The sequence below is a fragment of the Hylobates moloch genome, unplaced genomic scaffold, assembly GCF_009828535.3.
Source record: "Hylobates moloch isolate HMO894 unplaced genomic scaffold, HMol_V3 SCAFFOLD_37, whole genome shotgun sequence".
Classification (NCBI taxonomy): Eukaryota; Metazoa; Chordata; class Mammalia; order Primates; family Hylobatidae; genus Hylobates; species Hylobates moloch.
The window spans coordinates 677,812-696,337 of record NW_026652312.1 but is presented as its reverse complement, the minus strand read 5'-3'; the positions used below and the strand labels follow the sequence as shown (position 1 = coordinate 696,337).

Genomic DNA, 18,526 nt, shown 5'->3' with positions numbered 1-18,526 from the left:
TGTTTAAAAGTATGTAGCACCTCCCACTTCTCTCTCTTGCTCCTGCTCCAGCCATGTCAGATGGAACTGCTTGCACTTCACCTTCAGCCATGAGTAAAAGCTCCCTGAGGCCTCCCCAGAAGCAGATGCTGCTATGGTTCTTGTACAGCCTACAGAACCATGAACCAAGTAAACCTCTTTTCTTTATGAATTACCCAGTCTCAGATATTTCTTTTTCTTTTGCACAAATTAACCTTAGCAGCTTAAGGTGTTTATTTATAGCAATGTGAGAGCAGAGTAACGCACTTTCCCAATCATAGGACACTTGGATTGTTTCCAATCATCATGATCTATAATGCTGTCATGAGTACCTTTGTACTAAATCTTGTAAGCATCTCTAATTCTTTTCTTATATTAGAGTTTTGGAAGATGAACTACAGAGTCAAAGAATACAAACAATTTTAAGACTTTTAATACGTATTGTCGAGTTGATTTACAGTTAAGTTTTACCAACTTAAACATCCACAAGCACTTGCTTCACTGCACAGTCACCAGCATTGTACCTGATAATTATTTTAATCTTTCCAGTTGGAAAAGCAAAACTAATCTCATTGCTGTAATTTCCATGTCTAATGAGATTGAACATTTTCTTATGCTTATTAGCCATTTTCTCTTCATATGCTTCATGTTGCCATAATCTTAATATAATTTGTTCATAAGGAGTTTTAGTCAAAGCTCCTACCAACTTACAAATGAACTTTCAAAACGTATCTCATTTGAAAGTTAGAAGCTAATTATACTAGGTATATGTTGGGATGAAAGTAGAGAAAACCCAGTACCAAATCTGCTGTCAGAACCTTCTACAAAGTTGGAAGTGTTCTGTACCATCAAATATGATAGTCCCTAGCCACACATGACTATTGAGCACTGAAATTGTGGCCACTGTGACTGGGGAACTGAATTTTTAAACTTTATTCCATTTTAGTTCATATAAACTTTATTTTTCAGAGCCGTGTGTGGCCCGTGGTTACCATATTTGACAGCACAGTTCCAAGCAATTTATCTATTTCAGGAAATGGGAGAGCCTGGGCTTCATTCCTGGCCTACTAAATCCATAAGCAAGAGGAAAAAAACAACACAATCAGGGGACAAACTACATCGTGTGAGGTCAGCTCAGGGTACATATAGGATATACTCAACATGTCTTTGTTATTTTTTAATTGCTGTGACCATATCAACCTGGCACATTCACTATAATAGTAATGAACATTTTCAGTGCTTACATTGTGCCAAGGTGTGTCTCAAATGCTTTTCTCTTATTAATACAATCTTCACAATAAGCCTATGACATAGCTACTTTCATTTTCTCCATTTTACAGATTAAAAATTGAGGCACAAAAAGGTAAGTTGCCTAGGTACATATAGCTAATAAAGCCCAGAGCCAGCTAGTCTGGCTCCAAAATCTATGCTTTTACCCATATATTGCTCTTGGCATATAGGCATTATGGATACATAATATCTATTGTACTTAATAAAATCAAATATGCTATTGCCCAAAATGCCTTTAATAAAGGGCAAACCAACTCTGTCACTCCAAAAAATTTTTTAAATTAGCCAGGCATGATGGCACACACGTGTAGTCTCAGCTACTCAGGAAGCTGAGACAGGAGGATCGCATGAGCTCAGGAGGTCACGACTACAGTGAACCATGACTGTGCCACTGCACTCTAGCCTAGGGCACAGACCCTGTCTCAAAAAAAAAAAAAAAAAAAAGAGAAAGAAAGTCAACCCACACATGAATAGAACTAGTGATTAGATCATTCACTACAGCATTTTTCTTCACAGAACATAAGTCTAAAAGACTGACAGCTTTTTTACAAAGAATTGCCTTTAACTTCTACTGGGTGAGCCAAATAGCAGCAGTGCTTTGTGGTATCTGTCCTGCTCAAGCAGTTTTTCTCTGCAGGATTTATGAAAGTTGTGTCTGATAAATATTTCAAAGCTTTGCTCTCAGGGGATTGTTTTATTAAGGCTATGTCACTTTCTCATGTGAAATGTGTGTTTAGTGATTAGAATGTATTGGCTGACCCTTTTACTCTATAGTTTTCCAAAGCACAAAACTAATCTGCACAAACTTGACTCAACATGAAGGCAATCACAAGAAAAATCATAGTTCTCGAATGGGCATCAAACTTCTTCAGAGTAGAAAAAATATTTGAAAAGCGAACTATGTTTCTTTAATACATAATTCCAAAAGCAGTACTGCTAACATTTTAAACACTTAAAAGACTTACAAAAAGAAAAAGAAAAATTAAGTGTCAGGGGAAATTAATTAATAGCACTTATTTGCAGACACCTTGTTTCACTGTAAGCACATCTTCCTTTAGCAGTAGGGTTGCCTCCGCTGTTATGTTCTGCGTTCCTCTGTATTAGGCAAAAACCTTGAACTACTCCATGTTGTGGTGATGTTTCAAACTCCTAAGGAACTAACTAGTGAGAAGGCAAATGATCCTTGGACTCAATTTACAATGTTGCTTTGATGATGTACTAAATCTTACTGTTCTCTGTCTTTGACATGAAGAAGTTACAGCTGAGGATTTGGTTGAACTCTGGAAACATCATTATTAGAACTAATACAAGGCACCGTGCAGACAGTCATGTTCAAGACCTTGAACACCACTATAATTTGCAGTGTAGTTAATGAGAACACAGGGTTCTGTGTCAGAGAAACAAAAGCTAAAGTCCCAATCCTCTCACCTATTAGTAGTGTGGCACTAGATAATTTAATTAACCTCTTTCAGCCTTGGGTTCTTCATCTATTTTGAAGGTGCGGTATTTGCCAGACAGCTGAAAAGAACAAAAAGGAGAATGGAAAAAAAGGAGAAGTCCAGAGACTTTTCATATAAACAGGCAGAAGATGAGTGCTTAAGCTGCACTCCCAGAAGACAAAAGGCCAGATCCCAAACTGGGTTAAGTGCATTGCAGGAAAAAAAGAAAAAGCAACAGCTGGAATGATAAAAATAATGTCAGATTCATGTTAAAGTCGCAGTAGAAGAAAGACAATATACTTGTCAGTACTCAAAACAATATTTTGGACTGCCTTATGCCATATTCCACATCCAGGATTCTTTAAAGGGTCTGAGAATCATTTCTGACAGTTTGAAACAGTTTTTACAAAGTAAAATGAAAATGAAAAATACCAACCCTGCCTAGCACCCAGGGTTATTTGGAGTAATAAGGGAAATAATGCAAATGAAAGCATTATTATGTAAATTAATGTGCTGTAGCATCGAGTGCTTATTAGTATGCGCTCATTGCTCTAATCAAGTATACTTAAGAGAAAGGCTTTACTTACTTCATTATCCTAGAAAATATAAACGTAAGTAGCACAACTTAATGGTTATTCTAAGCAACGTTATATCTTTGCTGCTTGTATTAGACAGGATTAAGCATGAAGCCATAGCCTCTGTGTTTATATTGTTTAGGATTTTTATATATTATATTTTCTCTGCTGAATATTCATTTTGATTTGTTTATAATATATAGTAACTGAGCTTTTCTTACACTCTATAAGGATTAATAATATATGACAAAGTTGGCCACATTGAATAATACTTTGTAGTGACATAAAGCTGTTTCCTGCTTCTGGATACCTCAGTACCATTTATGGAAGGGTGCACAGTGTAGTGACTGATAAGAATAGGCTCTCACATTTTATAGACATGGGTTAAACTCCAGCTCTGCCACTTGTTATCTAGGTAGACTTTGCCATATTATATTTCCGAGTTTCAGTACCCTCTTTGTCTGTAAAATGGAGAAAATCATACCTATAGAAGTTCAAAGAAAGAGTGAAATAAGACAAAGGAGGTCGTCACCAGGTCAATCCTCACCAGCTTCCCCCTTAGGTATCCACAAGTGGCTTTGACCTCAATGATTCCGCAATACTCAAGTTCTGGCCTTCAGTCCTGAAAACTCAGAAAGGAAAAATCACCGGGGCCCCAGAGTAGACTGGCCTCAGCAATCCTGAATCAAGCTATCAAAACACAGTAGACAAGTATACATTGTTGTACATTAAAGTTTTTTCCTCTAACTTTTAAAATTAATCTTTTCCAGCTTTATTGATATATCATTGACAAATAAAAATTGTATATATTTAAGATACATAAAGTACTGTTTTGATATATGTATATATTGTGAAATGATTACCGCCATCAAGCTAATTAATAGGCAAAACCCTTTAAATACAGCATGTTTTAATGATGTTTCATACTCCTGAGGAACTAACTAGTGAGAATGCAAATGATCCTTGGACTCAATTTAGAATGTTGCTTTGAAAATTTACTAAATCTCACTGTTCTCTGTCTTTGTGAAAAAGTTACAGCTGAGGATCTGGTTGAACACTGGAAGTATCATTATTAGAAGTAATACAAGGCACTGTGCAGTCATGTTCAAGACCTTGAACGTAACTGTAATTTGCAGTGTACTTAATGCCATTAATCAAAAGTAATGGCAAAACCACAACTACTTTTGCACCAACCTAATAACATATGCATCACCTCACATTGTTACCGTGTGTGTGTGTGTGTGTATGTGTGTGTGTTTGTGTGTATGTGTGTGTGTGGTGAGAACATTTAAGATCTACTCTCTTACCAAATTTCAAGTATGCAATACAGTATTATTAACTACAGTCACCATGCTATACATTAATTTTAATGAGAGACTTCTGCCACGTGAACTTGTCTGCTGCAATCTCTCCCTGAAGGTGAGCTACATAGAAAGCCAACTGAACAGAAAGGTTCTTCCTGAGTGAGGAATTTGAACAAGGAAAGTTGGTTATTTATTTGGGTGTATAACATAACTCTAGCTTTCTCCACATAGCTACATTTTTCATATGGATATAATACTCCAGTGGAGTATTATGGCCAGTCTAGAGGGCTCCTGCTTAAGAGTATTAGATGGGCAATCTTGATATTTGCCTCCACGTTTTGTCTTTCTCTAAGCCCCTACTTTTATGAGCTTCCCTATTGATGGACACAATATATGAAGAAAGGCATATAACTTACAATTATTTTACAACCAAGTCTTGCAGCCCTATTCTTTTAAGGATAATTTTTTCAATTGTGTTGTGTAGCTCTCAAAAGACAGACTTATCTCTCTCCCTTTGTGGTTTTTGGTGCACTCTTTGATGACATGGTCAAGAATTGATAAAAATATCTACTTCACATTACCTGGCTGTGTGTAATTATTCAACAAATGTTAGTTCATTAATCATATTTTCCCTTGCCATGAATTTATCTTTGCCTATATCCCTACTCTACCCTCAAAGAAATAACAGTCTAATTTTGTCTACCATCTCGTGACAGTCTTCCTACTGATGTCAGTTACTACTAAAACTGCCCATTTTTCTGCAGCTGCTACTATTCTGTCAGCCTAAGAGAAGAATCTCTGAAATTTTGACAGCATGTGGAAATATTTCCACTGATTATAGGATTATGAAGATGGAGAAGAGTATTTTAAAGGAGTTTTGTAGGAGCTGCAGGAGACGATTCAGGTATATTTATATTCATAATATATTTGTAATGCTTTGTTCCTGCTCCTTCATTACTTCTATTAAGAACAGACAAGGAGAGAGACATGGAAATCACTAAGGCACCAAAGGAAAGGCATTTTTTACATTTCAAAGTCACAGGTAAAAAACATTTATCATTTTCGTGTGGAAATATTCTTCCAAGCTGTAACTAATAATGATCTCTCTTACTATTTCCTCCCACTTCTGCAGCTGCTAAAACACCTTTGCCACCAGCTCCAATACCCAAACCATGCCTTTGGATTTCTTCAGTTTCTAAATGAGAACATCTTCTTTTTAAAGCCTTTGTTGTATTAATTAATAATTAAGAATCCAGGGTCAAGCCTGGTGGCTCACGCCTATAATCCCAGCACTTTGTGAGGCCAAGGCGGGCAGATCACCTGAGGTCGGGAGTTCGAGACCAGCCTGATCAACATGGAGAAACCCAGTATCTACTAAAAATACAAAATTAGCCAGGCATGGTGGCATATGCCTGTAATCCCAGCTACTCAGGAGGCTGAGACAGGAGAATCACTTGAACCCAGGAGGTGGAGGTTGTGGTGAGCCGAGATCATGCCATTGCACTCCAGCCTGGGTGATAAGAGCAAAATTCTGTCTCAAAAAAAAAAAAAAAAAATCAGTGGCTGGCATACAGGCAAGAAACTCTATGAATAGAAGATAACTGACTTATCAGCAGTGCAGTAAGCCTCCAAAAAGAAGCAAGATCTTTGAAAGTGGCTGGGAGAGTTCCCAACTGAATAGGCTTCAGCCTCCCACTGTCAATACTTAAGGTGCAAATGCCTCAGGCTGGGGCTGGATTACACTAGGCAAGGATACAGAGAATGGAATAATTAGGACCAAATCTGCCCAGTAAGAATCGACCAAACTAGTGATATGTGGCAAACGATGACTTTAGTGGAACCCAAGAAATGAGAATCCGCAGAGGAGCAGCCACTCACACCTACAGAAGTATGAAATTTTTCTTCATGCAAAGCCATTGGAGGATACTCTCTATGATGCATCCTAAAATATTGTTGAATTTTAAGTCATAGTAATTTTTTGTGTTTTGAAATACACATTACTCATTTTTTTATTTGATAAAACTTTCTGTTATTAGTACTGGGAATTTGGAAAGATAATATCAACCAATTACACTATCCTGGAAGGAACATTCTGCCAAAGTAGCAATGGGGCGTGTTTGGAAAACACTGATTTAAAATTATCTAGGTTATTTTATCTAGACCCCATTTTGATTAAAAGAGCACAGTCTTGGTAAAATCACTTAGCAACTCTGGATCTTGAGTCCTTTTCATTAGAATTAGGGAATCATGCAGGAAAATCCAACTCAAGGATTCTATAACATTTTTCTTCCAGTGAATTTACTAATGAAATAAAGGGGTGTGATGGTAGGTTGGAAGAATGAGAGAGCCATTTTGTTTTCAATCCTGAGAATAAGGCTGGTGGCACCAGTAATCCAAAAATGACTTACTCATTTAAACTTCACTCATGTTGATCCAGGTCATGTTTAATGGATCCCTGAATGTCACAAAAAGGCCCGAGCAGGTTGAAATTCAATCTACTTTTCCTTCAAAGTCAGTAAGAACTGGAATATAGAGTTCTCAAACAGGAATGGATGAAAAGAATAATAAATTCACCAGGTAAATGACAAAGTGAAGCACAACTGCCTAAAACAAGTATTTTTTCAGGGCTGAGAATTATTCCAGGATTTATAATCACCAAATTTGCCCTAAAGAACAGAAATTGTTTCTATCCTGTCACCTGAGATGACCCTAATCAAGGGGCATTTTTAGAAGAGTAAAATCTAAAGTCACAGAGCTTACTACATGAGAAACTAAAAGAGAAGTGAAGAGAAAAAGATACAGCAAAAACAGAGCTGAGTTTCAACCTTCAGATTTTTGCTATTAGTAATATCCTGCAATGTTAATACAGTGGTTGTTTGTTTGTATGTTTTTTACAGAAAGCATTCATCTACCTTATGTTATTTAATCCTCACAACAGTCCTGTAAGTTATGTTCAGCAAGAACTAACTTGTAAAGGAGGAAACTAGCTTTCAGAAATGAAAATGGCTTGTGTAAATGATGGGGAAAGCCACAGTATATAGACAGTATGCCCCTTTGTATCACATTAGTTCCACCTGCCACAGAGGCTTTAGGCTGATTTCTCATCTAGAGCAACTGTTCCCAACCTTTTTGGCACCAAGGATTACTTTTGTGGAAGACAATTTTTCTACAATCTGGGGATGTGGCGGTGGGGAGGGGGCGTGGTTCGGGGATGATTCAAGTGCATTACATTTGTCGTGTACTTTGTTTCTATGTTTCTATTATTATTGTTGTTTCTATTATTACTATATATATGTAATACATAATGAAATAATTATACAACTCACCATAATATAGAATCAATGGGAGCCCTGAGCTTGTTTACCTGGGGGTAATGGGAGACAGTGAAAGATCATCAAGCATTAGATTCTCATAAGGAACAGGCAACCTAGATCCCTCGCACGCACAATTCACAGTAGGGTTTTCCCTCCTATGAGACTCTAATGCCACCCCTGATTTGACACGAGGCGGAGCTCAAGTGGTAATGTGAGCAATGGAGAGTGGCTATAAATACAGATGAAGCTTCACTGGATCACCTGCCACTCACCTCCTGCTGTGCAGCCTGGTTCCTAACAGCCATGGACTGGTACTGGTCCATGGACCTGGGGTTGGGGAGTAAATGTGTGGCTTTCAATTATTTTCAGCAGATAAAAATACAGATGCATTAGTTGCAAGTGCAGTGTAAGAGGCCTAGAATCCTGTCTGTTGGACCTTCCTTCCAATCCCAAACATGTTCTTCCCACCTGGGCAACGCTTGAAGCTATTTGAAAGCAAAGGTAATTTCTAAAGACCTATGGAAATTTAACATTCTATGATTCTCTGGAGGGAAAAAATGCCAAATTTTCATTTGATTACACATAAATATAAAACTCTGGATTATAAACTCTGAAATGCTTATTTTATCTCCCTTCCCAACCCCGAGGCATTTCTTTCGATTCCAGTGGGCAAGAAATCAGACACCTTCCCTTTCTCTTCCCAAAAGGCATTTGTTTACATTAGGGAGATAGGGTTTCTCTTTGTCTTTCTGGAGGGGAGGGGGAACTCTCCTGCTCCCATGTAGCCTTCAGAGTTTCAATTTTTGAGGTTCCCTTCCCATGGTGAAAAAAAACCCCTCTGTCCATACAGGCCTGCCCCTCTATGGCAATGTGATGAGAAAGGGAAAGAACTGCAAAGAGGAACTGATGCAGTTATTGCTTTACGTAGTAATAATCTGCCTTTGTCCAGAAATGCATACTAAGAATACAGGTATTAAAAATGTATTATAGATATCCTAGATAATGATGCAGATGCAGATATAGATATAAAAAATAGTAATGTATATTGTGATAATACCCTTTAGTCATAGTGTGTGAACATGTGAAATGTTTGGTTATTAAACTTTCCATCATGACTATTTGAAAGTAGAATAGTGCATAGATAATAGCACTAAAACCGTGATAGTTCTTCAAAGGACTTGATCCACATATACGAGTTTTTGCACTGGAAGCCAAAGCTACTTGGTTGGGTCTATAGAGGGAAGCCCTTACCACCCAAGATAGCCTTGACAATGGGCTTGGGCGGCTCCTTGGCGGGTGGCAGTGGTGGCCGTAGCAGTTCCTCCTGGCCGTGTTAATTTTGGGGTCACGTCCGGAGAGGATGGCGCCCTAGAACCAGGCCTTGCTGGGGTAGGGGCTGGAGGAGATAGGGTGGGGACCGGCCATGTCGGAGGTGACCCGGAGTCTGCTGCAGCACTGGGGTGCCAGTTTTAGGAGAGGCCCCGACTTCGACTCTTGGGGACAGCTGGTGGAGGCGATAGATGAGTATCAGATATTAGCAAGACATCTACAAAAAGAGCCCCAAGCTCAGCACAATAATTCTGAATTCACAGAAGAACAAAAGAAAACCATAGGCAAAATTGCAACATGCTTGGAATTGCGAAGTGCAGCTTTACAGTCCACACAGTCTCAAGAATTTAAACTGGAGGACCTGAAGAAGCTAGAACCAATCCTAAAGAATATTCTTACATATAATAAAGAATTCCCACTTGATGTTCAGCCTGTCCCATTAAGAATTTTGGCACCTGGTAAAGAAGAGAATTTGGAACTTGAAGAAGATGAAGAAGAGGGTGGTGCTGGAGCAGGGTCTCCTGATTCTTTTCCTGCTAGAGTTCCCAATACTTCAGAGACCAAGGTTGCCATCAGAGCCAGAAATGACATTACTCACTATCAGAATTGAGAAAATTGGTTTGAAAGATGCTGGGCAGTGCATCGATCCCTATATTACAGTTAGAGTAAAGGATCTGAATGGCATAGACTTAACTCCTGTGCAAGATACTCCTGTGGCTTCAAGAAAAGAAGATACATATGTTCATTTTAATGTGGACATTGATCTCCAGAAGCATGTTGAAAAATTAACCAAAGGTGCAGCTATCTTCTTTGAATTCAAACACTACAAGCCTAAAAAAAGGTTTACCAGCACCAAGTGTTTTGCTTTCATGGAGATGGATGAAATTAAACCTGGGCCAATTGTAACAGAACTATACAAGAAACCCACTGACTTTAAAAGAAAGAAATTGCAATTATTGACCAAGAAACCACTTTGTCTTTATCTACATCAAACTTTGCACAAGGAATGATCCTGGTATGATGAACCTGGAACTTCTGTGAATTTTACCACTCAGTAGAAACCATCATAGCTCTGTGTAGCGTATTCACCCTTCAACAGGCAGGAAGCAAGCCGTACCCAGCCCAGTAGGCCAGAGTCCAATGCAAAGCTGTACCACAGAATTCAAAGTCCAGCACATCACTGACATATAGGACTCCTTTGGATACAGGTTTATTGTAGATTTTGAAACATGTTTTTACTTTTCTATTAATTGGGCAATTAATATTCTATTTTCTAATTTACCACTACTCCTACCCTCCTTCCTGAAACAATACTGTTGTGGGTAGGATATGCTCATCTTCAGACTTAATACAGCAATAAGAATGTGCTAGAGTTTACACATCTGTTCACTTTTGCTCCAGTATGCTCTTTTGACTTAACTTCAAGCCTTGGGTTGATGTGGGTAGGGTAGTGTCAAACTGCTTTGAGAGGAATTGGACCAGTTCTGCTGCCTAAGAAGGTCTGTCTGGATGTTTATAGGCAGCTTCTCTGAAGTGGCCTAAATTCACCCTGATCTGAGAGTTTTCCTGCCTAGAAAGTGTGCCTTGGCCAGATCAGTATCCCATATGGGAGTGTTCCCTAGGTTGTAGCTGTGATTGTTTCCAGATGACCAGATTGTTTTTCTGAAAATGAGCATATTTTTAGTCATGTTGATTAGCTCTTCTTCTACATCACATTGTTACTCTTTCTGATGATGATTCTAGGGTTAACATTGGAACCTCTCAAAATAATTACAAATTTTTAGATGGGTTTACAATGTCTTCTAAACAATGTAATCTAAAAATAATTGAGTCAGATGCTAACGAGATACTGCAGGCATAACTGCTGTTTTTCTGACAACTGATTGTGAAACCTTAAAACCTGCATACCTCTTCTTATAGTGAGGAGTATGCAAAATCTCGAAAAATATTCTATTTTTTTATATAGGTAGATAGGATCACCATTTATTTCCTATTTAAATATACTGACATTCATCCATATGAAAATATGCAGGTCATTAGCTTACTATAATTTGGCTATTTACTTTTGACTTAATGGGGCATAAATAAAACTTTCGTAATACACATAAGGTGGATATTTGATACACAGAACATTTGTGGTGGGCTTTCGGTGGGTTAGAGGTAAAGCCCACATATTTTAATATTCACTATTTTAAATGAGCAATGCATGAGGGGAATGCAGTGTCAGTACCTGGCCTATTTTTAAACTAGTGTAATCACCCTAGTTATACCATTCAGTATGTTTGCTTTTTAAAATAAGTAACCACAATTAAGTTGTTTTAGCCCTTGCACTTCAAGAGATCTAGTCTTTACTTTCAGTTGTCTGTTAGGTCCATTCTGTTTACTAGACGGATGTTAATAAAAACTATGCAAGCCTGAACGAATTCTCGGCCAAATTTAGTCTTGTCTCTCATCTTGATTGGATTAATTCCAAATTCTAAAATGATTCAGTCCACAATAGCTCTAGGGGATGAAGAATTTGCCTTACTTTGTTGTTCACTCAGTTCCTAAGACTGTGAGTTGTCAAATCCCTAGACTGTAAGCTCCTCAAGGAGCAAGAAGCACATTTTCTCCGTGTCATGTAATTTTTCTAAGGTGCTTGGCGGCACTCCGTACCCTGTGGAGTACTCAGTACCTTTCGTTTGATGTTGCTGACAAGGCCTAAAAAACAATCCCTTAAAAAAAAACCCATTAAAAGGTAGCAAAACCGATGTATTATTTTTTCTCTTTTCTCATAAACCGCAAGATATGTATATCAAAGTGATAATTTATACGAAGCATCTGCTATCCTTCACATAAGTGTGGTTATATGAACTACAAATACCTTTCATCAACATTAAAGAAGCTTAAATTGAAAAAAAAAAGAAAAATACTTAGGTTGTCTATGATATTAAAATTGCCAATCATGTTTAGGCATAGGCCACTAAATTCTAATTTTTTCTTTTGCTTCTAATAAATATGGGCAGTGTCTACAAGCGTTATTGTTCCATCCTGACTTTTTGCACAAAAAGTCTTGACTTGTCTACTAAGGTATCAGGATATTCAAGATTTTTCTGGACAACACATTCAACACAATGTTCCTTTTTGACATTTTATTATAACTAGCCCAAACAATTAACTTTCTGCAAAAACATCTCTGAAGATAGATATAAACGCCATACATAAGTAGTTCTAATGTTTGAAAACTGTTGGAAGACATGTTGTTGTATGAAAAGAAGTGTTTCTTTTCATTTTATTCTCAGTAATTTGAACAATAAGCAAGCAGTCTGTCAATATTTAGACAGGCCAGTGGAGCTATCAGTAGTCATCGTGGGAGCGTTTCACAAAAATTAGATTTGGCAATAATTAGGCAGCTGTATGGGATGAGGCTGGGGCAAAGTCGGAGGATAAGCAATCGTCCCCTGGCTAGAAATTAGAGACATGTACACGCTTAGTATTTGGGGAGGGGAATAAGACTGAAAGAAATTCTACATTTTAAACTTTAATGTCATTTAAAATACCCTTTTAAGTCATATTGAACTCCTGGATACTAGAAAAATATATTATACCTTTTCATTATTCCAAGACTAAGTTCATTATAAATCATTTGTATTGTTTCAGTAAAAACTTAGGATCTTCAAATATTTTGTCAATAATACTATGTACAATTTCTATATTTTCCCTTTTCAAACATTTCCATCAATTGCTTTATTTCTAAAATTTTTTATTTTATATGACCTAAGTTATTAAGACAAAAGGAGGTATTTAAAAAAAACAGAATGGATGTGACTTATTTGGATTTCCTTCAACATTAAAAAAAAAAAAAATAGGTTCCATAGCTACCTATGTAGCTGAACTGTGCTCAGTTCAGTTTTTTTAAAGGTAGGTACATGGTCTTCAGAGCTTTTATATATTAAATTAGAGTTATACTAAATTAAAATTTTTAAACAACCTATAAATTATTACTTCAATTGCAATCTATCAAGGAGTGTGAAAGCAAAGCTTAAGCTAACTCCCAACCCCCACAATACTTCTTAGGTTCCAGAAAGTTTAAATGATTTAAGTAGAATTCCTTTTTAATTAGTATTCTAAAATCCAAAAAATGGCATTATTGGCAAGCAAGATTATTAAGAATGTCATTAAAATTAATTAGCTATTGATCAGAAGATATGTGAACAGAGAATAGTGGAATGTTCTTCCACTGTTCTTCTCTTCCATTTGGAAGAGAAGAAAAGGTGGAATTGGAAGGTGAAATGTTACACAGTAGGACAACCAGTGTCAGAGGAAGCAACGTCATGTCTTGATTTTGAATTTGGGGGTTACTTTAGACTTCATTCAAAATAAGAGTGAGTAAGTTACATAAATAGAGCCACCTCTCCACTTCATCTGTAAATCTATAATGTGAGGAAATTGGACTATACTATATCTGTGAGCCTCCCACCAAAATACACTGTTATTGATGAATTTTCTTTCACATATATCCATATCATGAAGCTTTCATACTGGCCCTGAAGTTCAGAGCTATTATAGCTTTTATGCTGAAATCTGCCAAATAATTTAAAAACATGCTTTAGTCTTCAGTTTATTTAAATGTGTGTAAGTTACAATGATAGAAGAATTAAAGAAGATATTCAGCTCCGGGGATAAGAGAAATGTCCCATTAACAGACCTAGCAGGTTCCTGCTTTTAAGAAAGAAGTCCAGTTATTGGGAGAAATTGGTCAGGCCCATGTTAGCAGGAAGGCTGATGCAATTATGAGCCACTGTGACACTCCTCTAGGACTCATAGCCCATGATTGTCCCAGAGTTTGTGGCTAGGTTGAAGTCAGGGAGAATCAAGTGGCCTGCACTTAGTTTAGAGTGTCCCTGCAGCAAAAAAAGTCACGAAGATTTTCACTTGTATTCTGTGTTCTATCAAAGTCAGGAGTTAGCTGACTACATTTGAAAATACATTTTGGGGAAAATTTTACCCTTGCCAAAAATACTCACTGGAAAAGTGAATCTACTTTTCATATGTCTAAACAGATGTCAAAGGTGCCATGAATCATATTAGCATAATTACAGTTTTCAAAAATTCCAAGGCATTAGTCTCCCATAGAAACACATCAATGAAAACAGATGCTTGAGCAACAAATATAAATGGAATAAGCAACTCTTACCTGTCAATTTTCATTATCAAAGGTATATTTTTATTAAGTCGGTAAATTGTTTTGCATTTATTAATGTAGAATAAATTGGAACTAGCAATGACATTAAAAGCAAAAATTATATATTTAACTATCCTATATCTTTATTTTCTAAATGTACAATGGCCTGAATATTTTGGGAAAAAAAGATACCATTTTCCCCCTCAATAAGTTAGCCATGATACACACACACAAAAATGAGTATTATTAAGCTAATCAGAATCTATAAGACTTTTAAATATAAAATATTCTTATTTTACCAATTATTTTAAATTTTAATAATTACATGGAATATTTTTAAGCTTTTCTTAGAGGCTGTCTCTCATTAAGAAATGTGCAAGCAGTGTAAATGTGAGATCAATCATGTATAGCAATGCTAAAATAAATGTAAGATTTTTGAATGGACGACTGATTAATAACCACAAAACAATTTCTAAATATGATTATCCACTAAAAAGGAACCAAGTATTCTTAAAGAAACGGCCGATTCAGAGTTGGGGCAGGAAAAGTACAAGATTAACCTTGGCCAACTTGTGCCAAGAAATAAGGAAATTCTCAGGAATGATGGGGACCTGTGAAAAGGATCCAGAAGACAATTTGGAGAGAGTTTAACTGGCCGAATTAAGCCAATTTGAGAATCAAATTAACTAAGAACATAAATGAATCAGAACTCATCAAATAAAATAAAAATCCATGAATCCATACTGACATAAATAATAAAGAAAAAATGCTTTATCTTAGAGCTCTACTAATAAATATAGAAAGAATGATAGAATTACCCAAATTAACAAATAGCCACTGGGCAATTTTCATAGTAATAATTGATTCAGATGAGAAACACCAATAGGTGAAAGTTTAATGAGAACAGAATATTGTATATTATTGTCTGGGCACAGTGGTTCACGTCTGTAATCCCAGCACTTTGGGAGGCCGAGACACACAGATCACCTGAGGTCAGGAGTTTGAGACCAACCTGGCCGACATGGTGAAACCATGTCTCTACTAAAAATACAAAAAATTAGCCAGGCATGGTGGTGGGCACCTGTAATCCCAGCTACTTGGGAGGCTGAGGCAGGAGAATTGCTTGAACCCAGGAGGCGGAGGTTACAGTGAGCCAAGACCATGCCCCTGCACTCCAGCCTGGGTGACAAGAGCAAGACTACATCTCAAAAACAAAAACAGAATATTGTATATTACTGAGAGTATGCATGTAAATATGACATAATATTAATAACTGAGGCATTTGGGTAAAGGGCATACAGATTTCTATGTACTCTCCTAACTATTTTTGGAAATGTAACAGTATATCAAAATTTTACTTACCCAAAAATCTACACTTCAGACCCATACAGCCTCCTAAAGAGTATTTTTATTTATTAACTATGTTTTATTCTTAAACCTATTCTTTCATTCAGGATTTATATAGACTTCCTGTGGGTATATTTGAAATACAAGGGGAAACATAATTTTAAATAGTTCCAAATATTGGGTAAAGATGAAAAATAATAAATACAGTTAAATGCTGTATTTCAGTCAATGAAGTTTTAGTCAATGAAGACTTCACATAATCAACTTCGCATAATGAAGGTTTAGTCAATGATGGACCACATATACAACACTAGTCCCATAAGATTAGACTACCGTATTTTTAATGTACCTTTTCTATGTTTTGATATGTTTAGATATACAAATACTTCCCATTGTGTGACAATTGCCTACGGTATTCAGTACAGTAGCATGCTGTGCAGGTTTATAGCCTACGAACAATAGGCTACCAGGTAGCCTAGGTGTGTAGTACATCTGGGTTTGTGTAAATACGCCCTGTGATGTTGACACAATGACAAAAATCACCTAACAATGCATGTTTCAGAAAGTATCATCCTCATTAAGTGACACATGACTGTTCCAGAGTTTATTTTTCCAAATATTTAACAGTCATTTATTGCAAGTTTACTATGTGACAGATACAACTCTACATTTTGGGTTTAAAATGAGATTTGTCAGAAAGACATGGCCAAATGGTATGAATTTGTGAAAGCAGAGGGGACTGCAAACTTTCATGCATGGAGAAAGAACCATTCTTTTCTTTGACACATACCTGTGTGCTCTATCAATATAAATTACCAATTTTTTGTTGAACATGTTTAGGGGGCAAAGCCTATTCTTGAGCTCTGAGTGGGAAGGAAATACAAATAACATTTAAGCCCTGTCTTCTAGAAACTCAAATTCAGGGAGAAGATATAAGGAAGGAGAAAAAATAACTAATGATAAAATAAGACATTTTGGAATGGACACCAAAAAATAATATGGAAACATAAGAAATAGATGAATTCTCGCCAACAGATATATTTTTAAGAAAAATGCTTGGCCAGGTGTAGTGGTTCACGCCTGTAATCCCAACACTTTGGGAGGCTGAGGCAGGCAGATCACCTGAGGTCGGGAGTTCAAGACCAGCCTGACCAACATGGAGAAACCCCGCCTCTACGAAAAATACAAAATTAGCCAGGCGTGGTGGTGCATGCCTGTAATCCCAGCTACTCGTGAGGCTGAGGCAGGAGAATCACTCGAAACCGGGAGGTGGAGGTTGCGGTGAGCCGAGATAGCACCATTGCTCTCTAGCCTGGGCAACAAGAGCGAAACTCTGTCTCGAAAAAAAAAGAAAAAAAAAAAATGCTCAACATCACTAATCATCAGGGAAATGCAATCAAAACCACAATGACATGTCATCTCATACATGTTAGATTGGCTACTATTTGGACAAGAGATAACAAGTGTTGGTGAGAGGTAGTGCCAGGTCTATTCATGTGGAGGTGAGACAGCTGCAAGAGGCATGAGCAGGAATGATTATTTCAAACTGCTAAGGAGTCAGGTGTGTGGAGAAGAGGCAACTCTTGAACACTGCTAGTGAGAATGTAAACTAGTACAGCCATTACAGAAAACAGTATGGAGGTTCCTTAAAAAATTAAAGATACAATTACCATATGATTCAGCAACCTCATGTCTGGATATATATCCAAAGGAAAAGAAATTAGTATTTCAAAGAGATAGCTGCACTTTCATGTTCATTGCAGTATTAGTCACAAGCCACGGTACAAAAGCAATGTATAAATACTTTCTGAGAAATGCATTGTACGTGATTTTGTCATTGCATGAACATCAGAGTGTACTTACATTAATTCAGATGGTATGGCCTACTACACACCTAGGCTGCATGGTATAGCCTGTTGCTCCAAAGCTATAAACCGGCACAGCATGTCACTGTACTGAATACTGTAGGCTATTGTCATCCAATGGGAAGTATTTGTGTATCTCAGCATATCAAAACAGAGAAAAGATACCACAAAAATATAATATTCTAATCTTATGGAATCAGCATAAGTTCTAGAAATCTAATGTACAGCATGGTGACTATAGTTAATAAAACTTTATTGTATACCCTCAAAATTTGCTAAGAGCATAGATCTTAAATGTTCTCACCTCACATACACAGATAACTATGTGAGATGATGGACATGTTAATTAGTTTAATTGCTGTAATCACTTCACATCATGTTTTGTTTTCCCCCTAACTCCAAGTTTAGAATCACCAGATGAAATTTTGAGACCACAATGACTGAGGCTTGGTGATCATTCTCATAATAAAATGTTAATTTTATTAGACATGAACTTGGAACGTATCTGGAATTCAAAATAATTGTTGCATCAGAGTTAAGGAAATGACATTTTGGTTTATTTTATGTGAACACATGCATTTCTAATCTGTATTAATATAATATTAACTGCAATGACAACATGTCGTAAGATTACTTTTTGCCTTGCTTACTGAAATGTAAAATGATTTCTGATTTTGGTAGTTATCATTCATAATAATCTTTTATAAGTGACTTTTATTGTATGAAACTTTAAAATATCTAAGAATAGACAATGTGATATAAATATGCAGTAAGTTTTCATTTAGATTCAGAGTAGTTAGCATTTGAAAACCTCCAATTAGAAGCTCACATTCTAGAGATGGTTACTATGAGTGTTTAAGCCTTCTTTCTCTCAAGTATTA

At 36.8% G+C, this 18,526-nt stretch overlaps 1 protein-coding gene and 1 pseudogene across 2 annotated transcripts in view; one reads left to right on the top strand and one right to left on the bottom strand.

Annotated features, from left to right (window-relative positions):
* Window positions 1-18,526, bottom strand: part of LOC116463456 (Golgi-associated kinase 1B-like) — a 257,888-nt gene that overhangs the window by 153,988 nt on the left and 85,374 nt on the right. The gene's annotated exons all lie outside the window — the stretch shown is intronic.
* On the top strand, window positions 9,364-10,279 carry LOC116463455 (axin interactor, dorsalization-associated protein-like; annotated as a pseudogene).